Source organism: Lynx rufus, unplaced genomic scaffold (assembly GCF_022079265.1).
Source record: "Lynx rufus isolate CCGP_SWC_20201006 ecotype Redwood Valley unplaced genomic scaffold, mLynRuf1.p SCAF_12, whole genome shotgun sequence".
In the NCBI taxonomy this organism is placed as follows: Eukaryota; Metazoa; Chordata; class Mammalia; order Carnivora; family Felidae; genus Lynx; species Lynx rufus.
Genome location: NW_025814826.1, coordinates 18,839,025 through 18,850,308, shown reverse-complemented (window position 1 = coordinate 18,850,308; position 11,284 = coordinate 18,839,025).

Here is an 11,284-nt window from a genome sequence, read left to right as displayed (position 1 = left end):
TCACTAAATTATATTCCATTCTTTACCTCCAAAGCCTTGCCCCCTAGTTTGAATCTGGGGGTTCAGAGCTGCTCTTAGATTTGGACTTGGTGTCCACTGCTATTTCTAGAGTAGACAAATTTGGGGCATTTTCTCATCAGTTAGTTGTCAGTATAACAATTGTTTCAAAATTGCACCCAGCCACAGAGGATGGCTCTGGGAAGCCATGTTTATTCTATCAGAATTTGTCCCCTTGACCACATTTGATTGGACCAGGTAGACACCTAACCCAGACTGCTACTTCCTGGAAACAGAAATTGGACCTTAACCTGGGGCTAGAGGGAAGGTATAAACTATCAATATCTAGGTGGTTCTCAGGGTCAATGGGGATGACATTGAGGGGAAGCCAGTGGAAATAAATGGAGCCCATGGTCTGGAAGGGGCCTGAGGCCTCAATGCAAATCCAGGGTAAAGAGTTTTTTCTGGGGGAAGGAAGCAAGTACTTTCACCTTGACCTACACTTGGTGGGTCTGTTGTTACCTGCACAGGTGGGTGAGAGCCAGTGGGAGAGATGGGGGGTTGAGGGTAAGGAAAGCATTGAGAGAGTAAGGGGTGGGTATGGGAGATTGAGAAAGAGCATGAAGAGACAGAGATCAGGGAGGGAGAGTAAAATGCTCCAATTTGATAGTTTTCCATTTCCTGCCTTGTCTCTCTCTCTCTCTCTCTCTCTGGCCTAGTGTCCCTACTTTGGGGTCAATGAAATACCTAGGTCTCTACCTGATAAAGGTCCTTTTTGTTTAAGTAGGTTTTGGTCACTTTAAGCTAAAAATAGTACTGTCTAAAAGACATGTCTATAAATTTTATAATCTCCACACTGATTAAATTTTTGAATAACAGATATTTAGAGGAATATATAATGCAATTGAAAGTAAGGTCCAGGGGCGCCTGGGTGGCGCAGTCGGTTAAGCGTCCGACTTCAGCCAGGTCACGATCTCGCGGTCCGTGAGTTCGAGCCCCGTGTCAGGCTCTGAGCTGATGGCTCAGAGCCTGGAGCCTGTTTCCGATTCTGTGTCTCCCTCTCTCTCTGCCCTTCGCCCGTTCATGCTCTGTCTCTCTCTGTCCCAAAAATAAATAAACGTTGAAAAAAAAATTAAAAAAAAAAATAAATAAAATAAAAAAAGAAAGTAAGGTCCAAAATTATGTTAACAGACTGAAATTATGTTAACAGACTGTAGGTAATAAAACATACACGGAATTTAATAAAACTAAATGTAAACATTTACCTTTATATTAAAAAAATTATACAGAATTGGGGTGACCTGGTTTAGCACTATTTTATTAAAAAGAAATTTGGAGTTTTGGTTAACCGCATGCTTATTAAGAGGTAATAGTAAAGGGCAGGGGCTAAAAGACACAAATGTAATTTCAAAGACCTGATACTAAATTAAAATTTACCTCTAGGGTACCCAGAAGCCAAACAGGGTCACCTGGATTTAATCTCAAGGAATCCAGGCTGGATTATTTTTTTTTCTAAAAAAGCCCAAATTTAGTCAATTAGAGTATGTTGTATTAAGTCTAATGAATAAGCCTGAAACACAGAACTAAATGAGCTAATGTAAGGAAACACACCTAGAGAAAAACAATTCTGAAGAAATCATTTTTACCTGTTGCAAATGTTTTTTAAACAATAAAAATAATACATGCTTTTTATAACACATTCAAAAATTATAGACATGTATACAGAAAAAGTGAAATCTACTTCCCCTATTCTAGCCTCACTTCCTAAAAGCAATCACTGTTTACAGATTGGTGGTGCATTTCCAGATTTGTTGTACTACACACACACATGCATGCATGCATCTGTTCATGTATGAACATTTATAGTTCCCTTGTTTTTTTAATTTATTTTTATTTTTTATTTTTTACATTTATTTGTTTTTGAGAGACAGAGAGAGACAGAGCACAAGCGGGGGAGGGGTAGAGAGAGAACACAGAATCTGAAGCAGGCTCCAGGCTTCGAGATGTCAGCACAGGGCCTGACGCAGGGCTTGAACCCACGAGCCACAAGATCATGACCTGAGCTGAAGTCGACGTTTAACCAGCTGAGCCACCCAGGCGCCTCTATAGTTCCCTTGTTTTAAATTTTTTAAAATGCTTATTTATTTTTGAGAGAGAGAGACAGAACATGAACAAGGGAGGGGCAGAGAGAGAGAGAGAGAGAGAGAGAGAGAATCCAAAGCAGGCTCCAGCTCTGAGTTGTCAGCACGGAGCCCAACGTGGGGCTCAAACTCATGAACTGTGAGATCATGACGTTAGCTGACGTTGGACGCTTAACCGACTGAACCACCCAGGTGCCCCTATAGTTTCCATTTTTTTTTAAAATGTGCAGAAGACTACTGCTCTATAAGAATTTATCCATTCCTTTCTTGATAGATGTTATAGCTTATTTAAAAAAATTAGAAACAATGCTGCAAAGAACATTCTTATGTATATATCTTTATACATATCTTCTAATTTTTTTTTTTTTGGTAGGATACATATCTAGTTGTGGGAGTGTGGGTCATAGCATATGGGCATTTGAAGTTTTGAGGGATTTTTCCACATTGCTTTCCAATAATACTGTATGAGCTGACACTTTCACCAATTGGATATGAGGGGCTTATTCCCCACACCATAGGCAATACTTATTAAATTTTTGCTAATGATACTGTTTGGCTTTTGGGCTCTGAGCTAAGAATCTTGATCATACTAGACAGTTATGGGGCTCCTAGCCCAGGTACTTTCCAATCCATGAAGGGGTGCATGGCTGAGACCTCGTTTTGGGACATAAACTCCATAATCTGTACGCAATGCGAGTGCACACTGCACTTATAATACTGGTAGCATTCTCTGCCCCTAAGCCTAAGTAAGGCAGTCTGTCCTGGTCTGGAATCCGCTTCTCTCAGATTCTGGGAAGTCACTGATGAGGATTCTACACCCCTGGGACTTGGACGCCTACTTACTTTCATTTAAAATTTTTGCTTCAACACTTACTCCAAGGGCAGGCAATGAGTGTACTGGAAGACTTTATTTTTTGCATGCTTGACTACCTATCTGGCTGATGGGAAGGGCTGAGTGGTGCTAGCTCTGTGTTTTTCCAACCTCAGAGTTCTGGAGATCTACCTTCACAAAGGTACTAGGAGGAGTCCTGTTAGAAGAAGTTTCATTTAGGTTGAATCCTAAGCAATGCTTCTCAGACTTTAATGGGATAGGAATTAATGCCTTGTTAAAATGCAGATTCTGATTCCATAGGTCTAAGATGGGGTGGGGCCTGAGACACTGAGTTTCTAAGGGGCCCTGGGAAGCCCTTGTTGTTGGTGCCAGGGCACGCTTTGGAGTTAGAGCAGAAAGCTCACTTAAGAGAGCGGATATTCCCTGGCCTAGAGGCACTAGAATTATGAGGGGCTCAGGTCCCTCACCAGACCATTTAAATATGATTCTCCAGGGCCAAGGCGTAGGTATTTAAAAACACCCCTGATGATTGTAATGTGCAGCTGGGGCTTGGATGGAGTGAGGTGGTTCTCAAATTGTCTTCAAACAGCAGCAGCAGCATCACCTGGGGGCATGCAAATTCTCAGGCCCACCCTGCCTGCTAAAGCAGAAACTCTCAGAATGCAGCAATCTGTGTTTTAAAAAGCTCTCCAGGGCCTCTGATCTTCTCTCCAGTTTGAGAACCACTCTTGACAGAGCCATCCTCCAATTTTGGACTTGTGGTTCTTAGCCCTGATTGCCTATCAGACCTGCTAAGCCACTTGATATAGCCTGGGCTGCACTCCCATTTTTTTCTGATTCCAAAGATCTGGAGTGGTTCTTAGGAGTATGTGGCGTTAAAGGCACCCAGGGGATGTGGATTTAGTGGCTGGCAGAGGGGTGATAGCCCCTCAACATGAATGGTGGCCTATGGTCCCTGGCTCATGCTGTACAGCATTCATCCATTCACTCCACATTTAAGAACCCCATTATGTGTCGACACCATGTTGAAGATATCACTGTCGAACACCTATTATGTACCGGGCACTTTATACATTAGTCCTACCACAATCTGGCAAGGCGGACCTACTACCACTTCTCAGTAGAGTGTCCCTAATCCAGGTCAGTCATGACTCCTTACAACCCCACAGTGCTATTCTGTGCAGACTTGAGGGGCCTCTGTGTTCAATCTTCAGTGGCTCATTTTGTAAAATTGGAGGTACATTTGTAATTTTAGCGGGTGTAACATTCACCTTTCAGTTCCTCTGAGGGAAAGAGAGATGGTTTCAATCTTTAACTTATGCAAATTGACGTTCTTTGTGTGTGTAAAAGACTCTCTTTGTCAGAGGGCAGGTGCTTGGAGGGTAGGGTGATCAGATAAAATACAGGTTACCCAGTTCCATTTTAATTTAAGATAAATAATAAAAAGTTTTTCTAGTATAGTATAAGTATATGGTTTTCTAGCATAAGACACATGCCCCATATATCGCATGGGGCATACTTACATAAAAAATTATTTGTTTTTTACTAAAATTCAAATGCAACTGGGCATCCTATAGTTTTATTTGCTAAATCAGGCACAACTATCGCAGTGGGTTTTCTGGCCTGGTGATGAACCTACTCCATCTCCTAGTGATCAGTGATGCTCCTGTGTTAGAAGCTTGCAGCTAAGGCTGGAGGAGGGTCAGAAGACAAATTCACCCAGTCTTATTAGGTTCTGTAGTAATCAAGATAATCAGACATAGGCTTAGCCTAATAATACTTTTAAAAAAATAGCACTTATTATGTGCCAAGCACTATGCTTGAGCCTTTTGCTCACTTTTTACTTATTACCACAAACCCGTAAGTAGGCCCAGTGCTAGTATCACCATGTAGCAGATGAGAAAACCAACGCCCCAAATAGCTTACTGATTGCTCTAAGACAGGGTTTCTCAACAGTGGCATTATCAAAATCTGGAGCCAGGTAATTATTGTGGGGACTGTCTGTCCTGTGCATTGCAGGATTTTTAGCAGCATCCCTGGCCTTTACCCATTAGCTGCCAATAGAGCATTCCTTCAGTTGTAATAATTAAACTTGTCTCCAGACACTATACCAAATGTCCCCTGGGGGGGGAGGGGCAGCTGGCAAATTCACCCCTGGTTGAGCACCACTGATCTAAGGTTTGTTAGCTGTTCAGATGTTGAGCCAGGATCGAAACCCAGGCAGCCTGCCCCAAAGCTTGTGCTCTGAGACACTGCAACAATTTCATCCAGAAAAAAAGTTCAGGAATCATGAGAAATCTGTCATATCACATTTATTTGGAAGAAAATCATTTGAAAATGATATGCAGAGATTTTGCATGACCTATTATTGCAGCTTGATTTCTTCTTTGGGGTACTGTCACAGGGCTCTGTACAATTCAGAGTGGATCATGCCTCGACGTGGTAGGCATTTAATATGGTTGTTGAAACATGGCATGAATGAGAAGGTCCCACACTTGCTGCAGGGCGCGTTCTCCCTGCCCTGAAAAGAAAATGAGCTTTACCATGGTTCTTAGGCTGTCCTCCTGTGGCCTGAGGAAGGTACAACACCTCTCATCACTCCCCATTGAGTACTGAAGAGAGCAAAATCCTGAGATGTCCAGACCTCCCTCACCATTCCACAACTGTTCATTCATATTTGAGTTTTTGCTTTTTTTTTTATTGAGGTCAAATTCACGTAACATGAAATTCACTATTTAAAAAAGTTTTTTTTTAATGTTTATTTTTTGAGAGAGAGAGAGAGAGAGAGAGGGAGTGTGTGTGAGCAAGCAGGGGAGGGGCAGAAAGAGAGGGAGACACAGAATCTGAAGCAGGCTCCAGGCTCTGAGCTGTCAGCATGAGCCCAATGTGGGGTTTGAACTCACGAACCACAAGATCAAGACCTGAGCTGAAGTCGGATGCTTAACCAACTGAGCTACCCATGCACCCCTGGGATTCACTATTTTAAAGCATACATTTAAAGCATACATACATTGTTGGTATATTCACAATGTTGTGCTATCATCCCTACTATCACCACTACCTAGTTGCAAAACATTTCATCACCCCAAAAGGAAACTCTGCACCCATTAAATAGTCATTCCCCAGTCCCCCTTCCTCCAGCTTCTAGCAACGACTAATCTGTATTTTGTGTCTGCAAATTTATATATTCTGATATTTCATATAACTGAAGTCATACAATTTGTGAGCTTTGTGTCGGGCTTCTTTCATTTCGCATAAACTTTTTGAAGTTCATCCACATTTCATTCATTCATTCTTCCAAACTGCTATTTATTGAACACCTACAATGCTTCAATCCCTGAGGATGATGAAGTGTAAACTCATGGAGCTTACATCCTATTGAGAGAGACAGATGATAACCAGCTACTATGGTCTGAATGTTTATGCCACCAAAATTCATGTTAAAATCCTAATGCCCAATGTGATGGTATAAGGAGGTGGGACCTTTGGGAGGTGCTTAGGTCATGAGGGTGGAGCTCTCATGTGTGGGATTAGTGTTATAAAAGAAACCCCACAGAGCTCCTTAGCCCCTTCCAGCATATAAGGACAGTGAGAAAGCATCAGCTATGGACCAGGAATAGTGTTCATCAGAACACAACCAGCTGGTGCATTGATCTTGGCCTTTCCAGACTCCAGAACTGTGAGAAATAAATTTCTATTGTTTATAGGCCACCCATTTGTAGTATTTTATTACAGCAGCCTGAATGGACTGAGACACCAGAATAAATGAGTAAAATGTAAATGTATAAATTATAAAAAGGTAAAAAAGGAGAAAAAATACAGTAAGGAAGAAGGAAATTAAGGGTTGATTTGAAAATTTAAAAGGGGTGGCCAAGGAAGATCTCATCCCAAAAAATGATTTTGAATAGCCTGAGAGGCACGAGGAAGTTAGCCTGCAAATAACTGAGGGAAGAACACTTAGGCAAGGCAACAGCAAGTGCAAATATCCTGAGGCAGAGGTTTGTCTACCTGTTTGCAGAATGTTCTGGACTTACTGGAGTAGAGTGGACAAGGAGACAGGAGATGAGGCCCAAGAGGCCACCAGGCAGCTAGCTACATAAAGGGCCTTATAGGTAGGCTAACTATATAGTTTATAATCCAAACTAGGCTACTTTTGATGGAGAAAGCAATTGCTATTAAAATTATTCTGGGCAATCAGGTATAAACTGGGATTGTCCTAGTCATGCCAGACCATAACAAGGATTTAGCTTTTACTGAGTGGAACGAGAGGTCACAGGTGAGCTTTGAGCCGAGCTGAGCCATGGTCTGGCTTGAGACCTTCACTCTGGTTACTCTGTTGAGAGAGACTGAAGGGCAGCAAGGGCAGAAGCAGGGAGAGGCATTGGGAGGCCATTGCAATACCATAGGGGCTTGGATCAGGGCAGTGGTGGGAGATGAGGTGAGAACTGGTCACATTCTGGACATAGTTTAAGGTAAAGCCAATAGAATTTCTGACCAATAGGCTGTGGGTATGAGAGAAAGAGAGAAGTTTAAGATGGAACCAAGAGAAGAAAGAGATTTGGAGGGCAGATCATGTTGTAGATCCAGTTCCCAGGAAGCTGACTCTGAGATGAAATTTGCAGGTAGCAAGTTTGCTGACGAGGACCTGCAGGATCAACACTTGGGGGTGAAGTGAAGGAAGTGGGGTCAGCCAGAGGTAGCTGCTGGGCTGCCATGTGGTCCCAACAAGGAATTTGGCCAACCCCACGAAGGAACTTTGAACCTGGGCAGCCTTCAGAGTTACCCAAACTGGTTCAAGTTAGTTGGTCAGGCCTCCTAATTGACTACATATTGACTGGCACTGGTTGGAGGCCACCTTGGGAAGGGCATGATCTTGGGCAATGTAGTTCTTCCCAATGGAGGACAAGCTCTGGTGGAAAGTCAGCTGTGAGCTGTCAGCAACCAATACTAAGCAGCTGGGGGAAGAGTGTGTTGGTCCAGGAGAATCTGGGTGGCAACCACAGCATGCACTATGGATCAGGACCTAAGTTTTGAAACTGAAGTTTGATATTTAAGGGAAATGTTAAATGACTCTTGTCCCTTTTCTGATACCAGAGGACTGTACAGTCTCTCAGTTCCTTCAAGGTGGCTCTCAACCCATAATGTTCCCCCATTTTACACTGAGCCACTAGAACAGCACTGTCCCATAGAAATATAATGCTAGCCACATATGTAATTTAAAACATTAAAGTAGTCGCACTTAAACAGTTCAAAGATATATGTGAAATTAACTTTAACAATATATGGGTTAAAAAAATTATTTTAGGGAGAGAGTGCGCAAGCAGGGCAGAGAGAGAGAGAGAGAGAGAGAGAGAGAGAGAATCTTAAGCAGATTCCACACTCAGCATAGAGCCCAATGCAGGGGCTCTATCCCATGACCCTGGGATCATGACCTGAGCTGAAATCAAGAGTTGGACGCTCAACTGAGCCACCCACGCACCCCAATAATATATGTTATTTAACCTCAAAGATCCAAGATATTATCTTTTTATTATATAATCAATATAATAATCCTAATGACATATATTATTTTTTTATGCTAAGTCTTCAAAATCTGGTACGTATTTTACACCTATATTACAGCATGTATCAACTTGGACTGGTCACACTTCAAGAGCTCAATAGCCATGTGTGACTAGTGGTTACCATATCAGACAACACAGGTTCTCGACCTGCCAAATCTCCCCTGGCTCTTGGGCTTTGCACTTGACATTCTCAGTTTCAGCATCACTTTTACTGGAAGATTCCTGAGGCAGGTCAGGGGTCTGGACTCCACTGTAGCACTACACTGAGTAGTGATGGATTGTTTCTTTGTCTGCCTGCCCCCAAAAAGCTGTGTGCCCTATTCATTGTGTTAACTCCAGTGCCCAATGCAGTGTTGGGCACAGAGTAAGTTCTCAGTATAGCAACACTCTATTTGTATATAATTTGGGAGTTGGGAGGCTAATAGGGGCCCGGATTTTTCTCTCTTTCTCCTCTTCAAGACTTCCAACAATATCAGGATTGATAGAGACATATCTAGAGCTTCCTCTGGGAATCCAGCTGAACTTGAGACAATGTACCCTGGGTGACATTAGGAGGCTTTACCTAACAGAAATGAACTGAACAGTCCTTTGCAGAGGGCAGTATCATTTTCCTTTTGTTGCTTTCCTTTCCATTTGTTCTTTCATTTTCCATTTCTTTACAAAAGCCCCCTAATTAAAGACTGAACATGCATGAAAAGCCACAAAATGCAGAAGTGATGGTGACAAATAGGTAACTCACTGCAGTGGAAATTAAAAAGGGTGAGAGGTGGGAAGACTGTTGAGACTTCCCAAACATAGTAATCTCCTGGCAGTAGAGCTTGAGCTTCAAGTGATGTGGATTCCTGAAAACTCATAGCGGGTGTTGCCTGATCTCCTCCCTCTGAAATGTGTTGCTTTCCTCTTTGGTGATGATGACTTACTTGCCATGTTAAATGCTTGAGCTGTTGTGTGAGTATAGCTTTTTTTTTTTTTCTTTTCTTCTTTAAGAGAGAATTTGGCAAGGTGTGCCTGGGTGGCTCAGTGGGGTAAGTGTCTGACTCTTGGTTTTGTCTGACTCTTGTTTTAGGCTCAGGTCATGATCTCATGGTTCATGAGTTCGAGCCCGGAGTTGGGCTCTGTGCTGGAACCTGCTTGGGATTCTGTCTTCCTCTCTCTCTGCCCTCTCCCACTCACTGTCTTTCTCTCTCTCAAAAATAATTAAGGAAAAAGAATTTGGTAAAAATGTTTATGCTAAATAATGGAAACTCCCATATCCTCAATTATTTATTTATTTATTTATTTATTTATTTATTTATTTTTAAATTTTATTTATTTATTTATTTATTTTGAAAGAGAGAAAATGAGAGTGGGAGAAAGGCAGAGAGAGGGAGAATCCCAAGCAGGCTCTGCAGTGTCAGTGCAGAGCCTGATGCGGGCTAGAACTCCAGAACTGCAAGATCATGACCTGAGCTGAAGTTGGATGCTTAACTGACAGAGCCACCCAGGCATCCCCCCTCCATATCTTAAATTAAAAACAAAACAAAACAAAACTTTTCATCATGAATAATTTTAAGCATATGAAAAAGTGAAGAATGTATTATAAGGAACTCCCAGATTCCCATCACCAAGATTTTACAATGACCAACTCATGGCCCATCTTTTTTTTCTGTCCACTCCCCCCATTTATTGTATTTGGAAACCAATTCCAGATATCAATATATCTGAGGTATCATATATCTCATCTGCAAATATTTAAGCATGCTGCATCTGAAAGAGTTTTCTTTCTTTCTTTCTTTCTTTCTTTTTTTTTTTTTTAACTTAGAAAAACGACTTTGCCTTCCCTTGCTACCTCTGGTTTTTTGGTGAGATCAGAATTGCAAATCAGGTCTCTATGCTCAACTTTATGGTACATTCTTAGGTATTTAAGTGGCTGGCGAGTTAATGACATGAGCAACCAGAGTTGCTATTAGCTCTTGATTTATGAAGCCACATGTTCAGCTTGTATGACGGATGTCATTAACACCGGGCGTGGCGGGCTCATTCATCTGTCTCTGCCCAGCGCTCTTCAGTCATGAACCACTCAACAGATGGGGGATTTCATGGCCACAAATGGAATTGTTTATCCTCTCATTGTTCCCGTGTCAGCAATCAAACTAAATCCATTACCCACCAATAAAAAGATCAGCCTGCTGCCAATTCAGCCATGGAAGGAACCAAGCTATGTTGAAGGGATTTAGAGTTTTAGAGGGGATAAAAAAGTAATAAGCCCCATAAAAGTTAAGACCCTAGAGAAGAGTTTGAGTCTCTCATTCTAAAGCTGAAGGTTTTAAGAGATTTAAAAGGGAAGGCCTAGAAATTCAATCTTTTCTGTAACATAAAATATACTCTAGAGACCTCTAATTATAAATAGTGCATAGCTTTTATTGTGTGTTGATGGCTTTATTTCATTAAAAAAATCAAAAGCACTCAAATTGGGCTTTGAAGAAAAAGAAAATGTCAGATTCATAATGGAAAAGCTGCTAAGATGTTAATGGTGTTACTAATGGTAGGAAGATTTTCTTTTGTGTGGGTAAATAGTTGTCTGTTCTTTACAAAGTTGTCCCTCATTGGCCTAGCTAGGGGGTTCTCTGTGCATTGATCTGTAAGAGGGGGGCTCCTAAATTCTGTGGACCCCCCCAGGCTACCCTCCCAGTATTCTCAATGGACCAGGACTTTAAAAGACATCCTAGAATACTTTTTGCTTTTTGCCAGGTTGTTTTTATATCAGGATA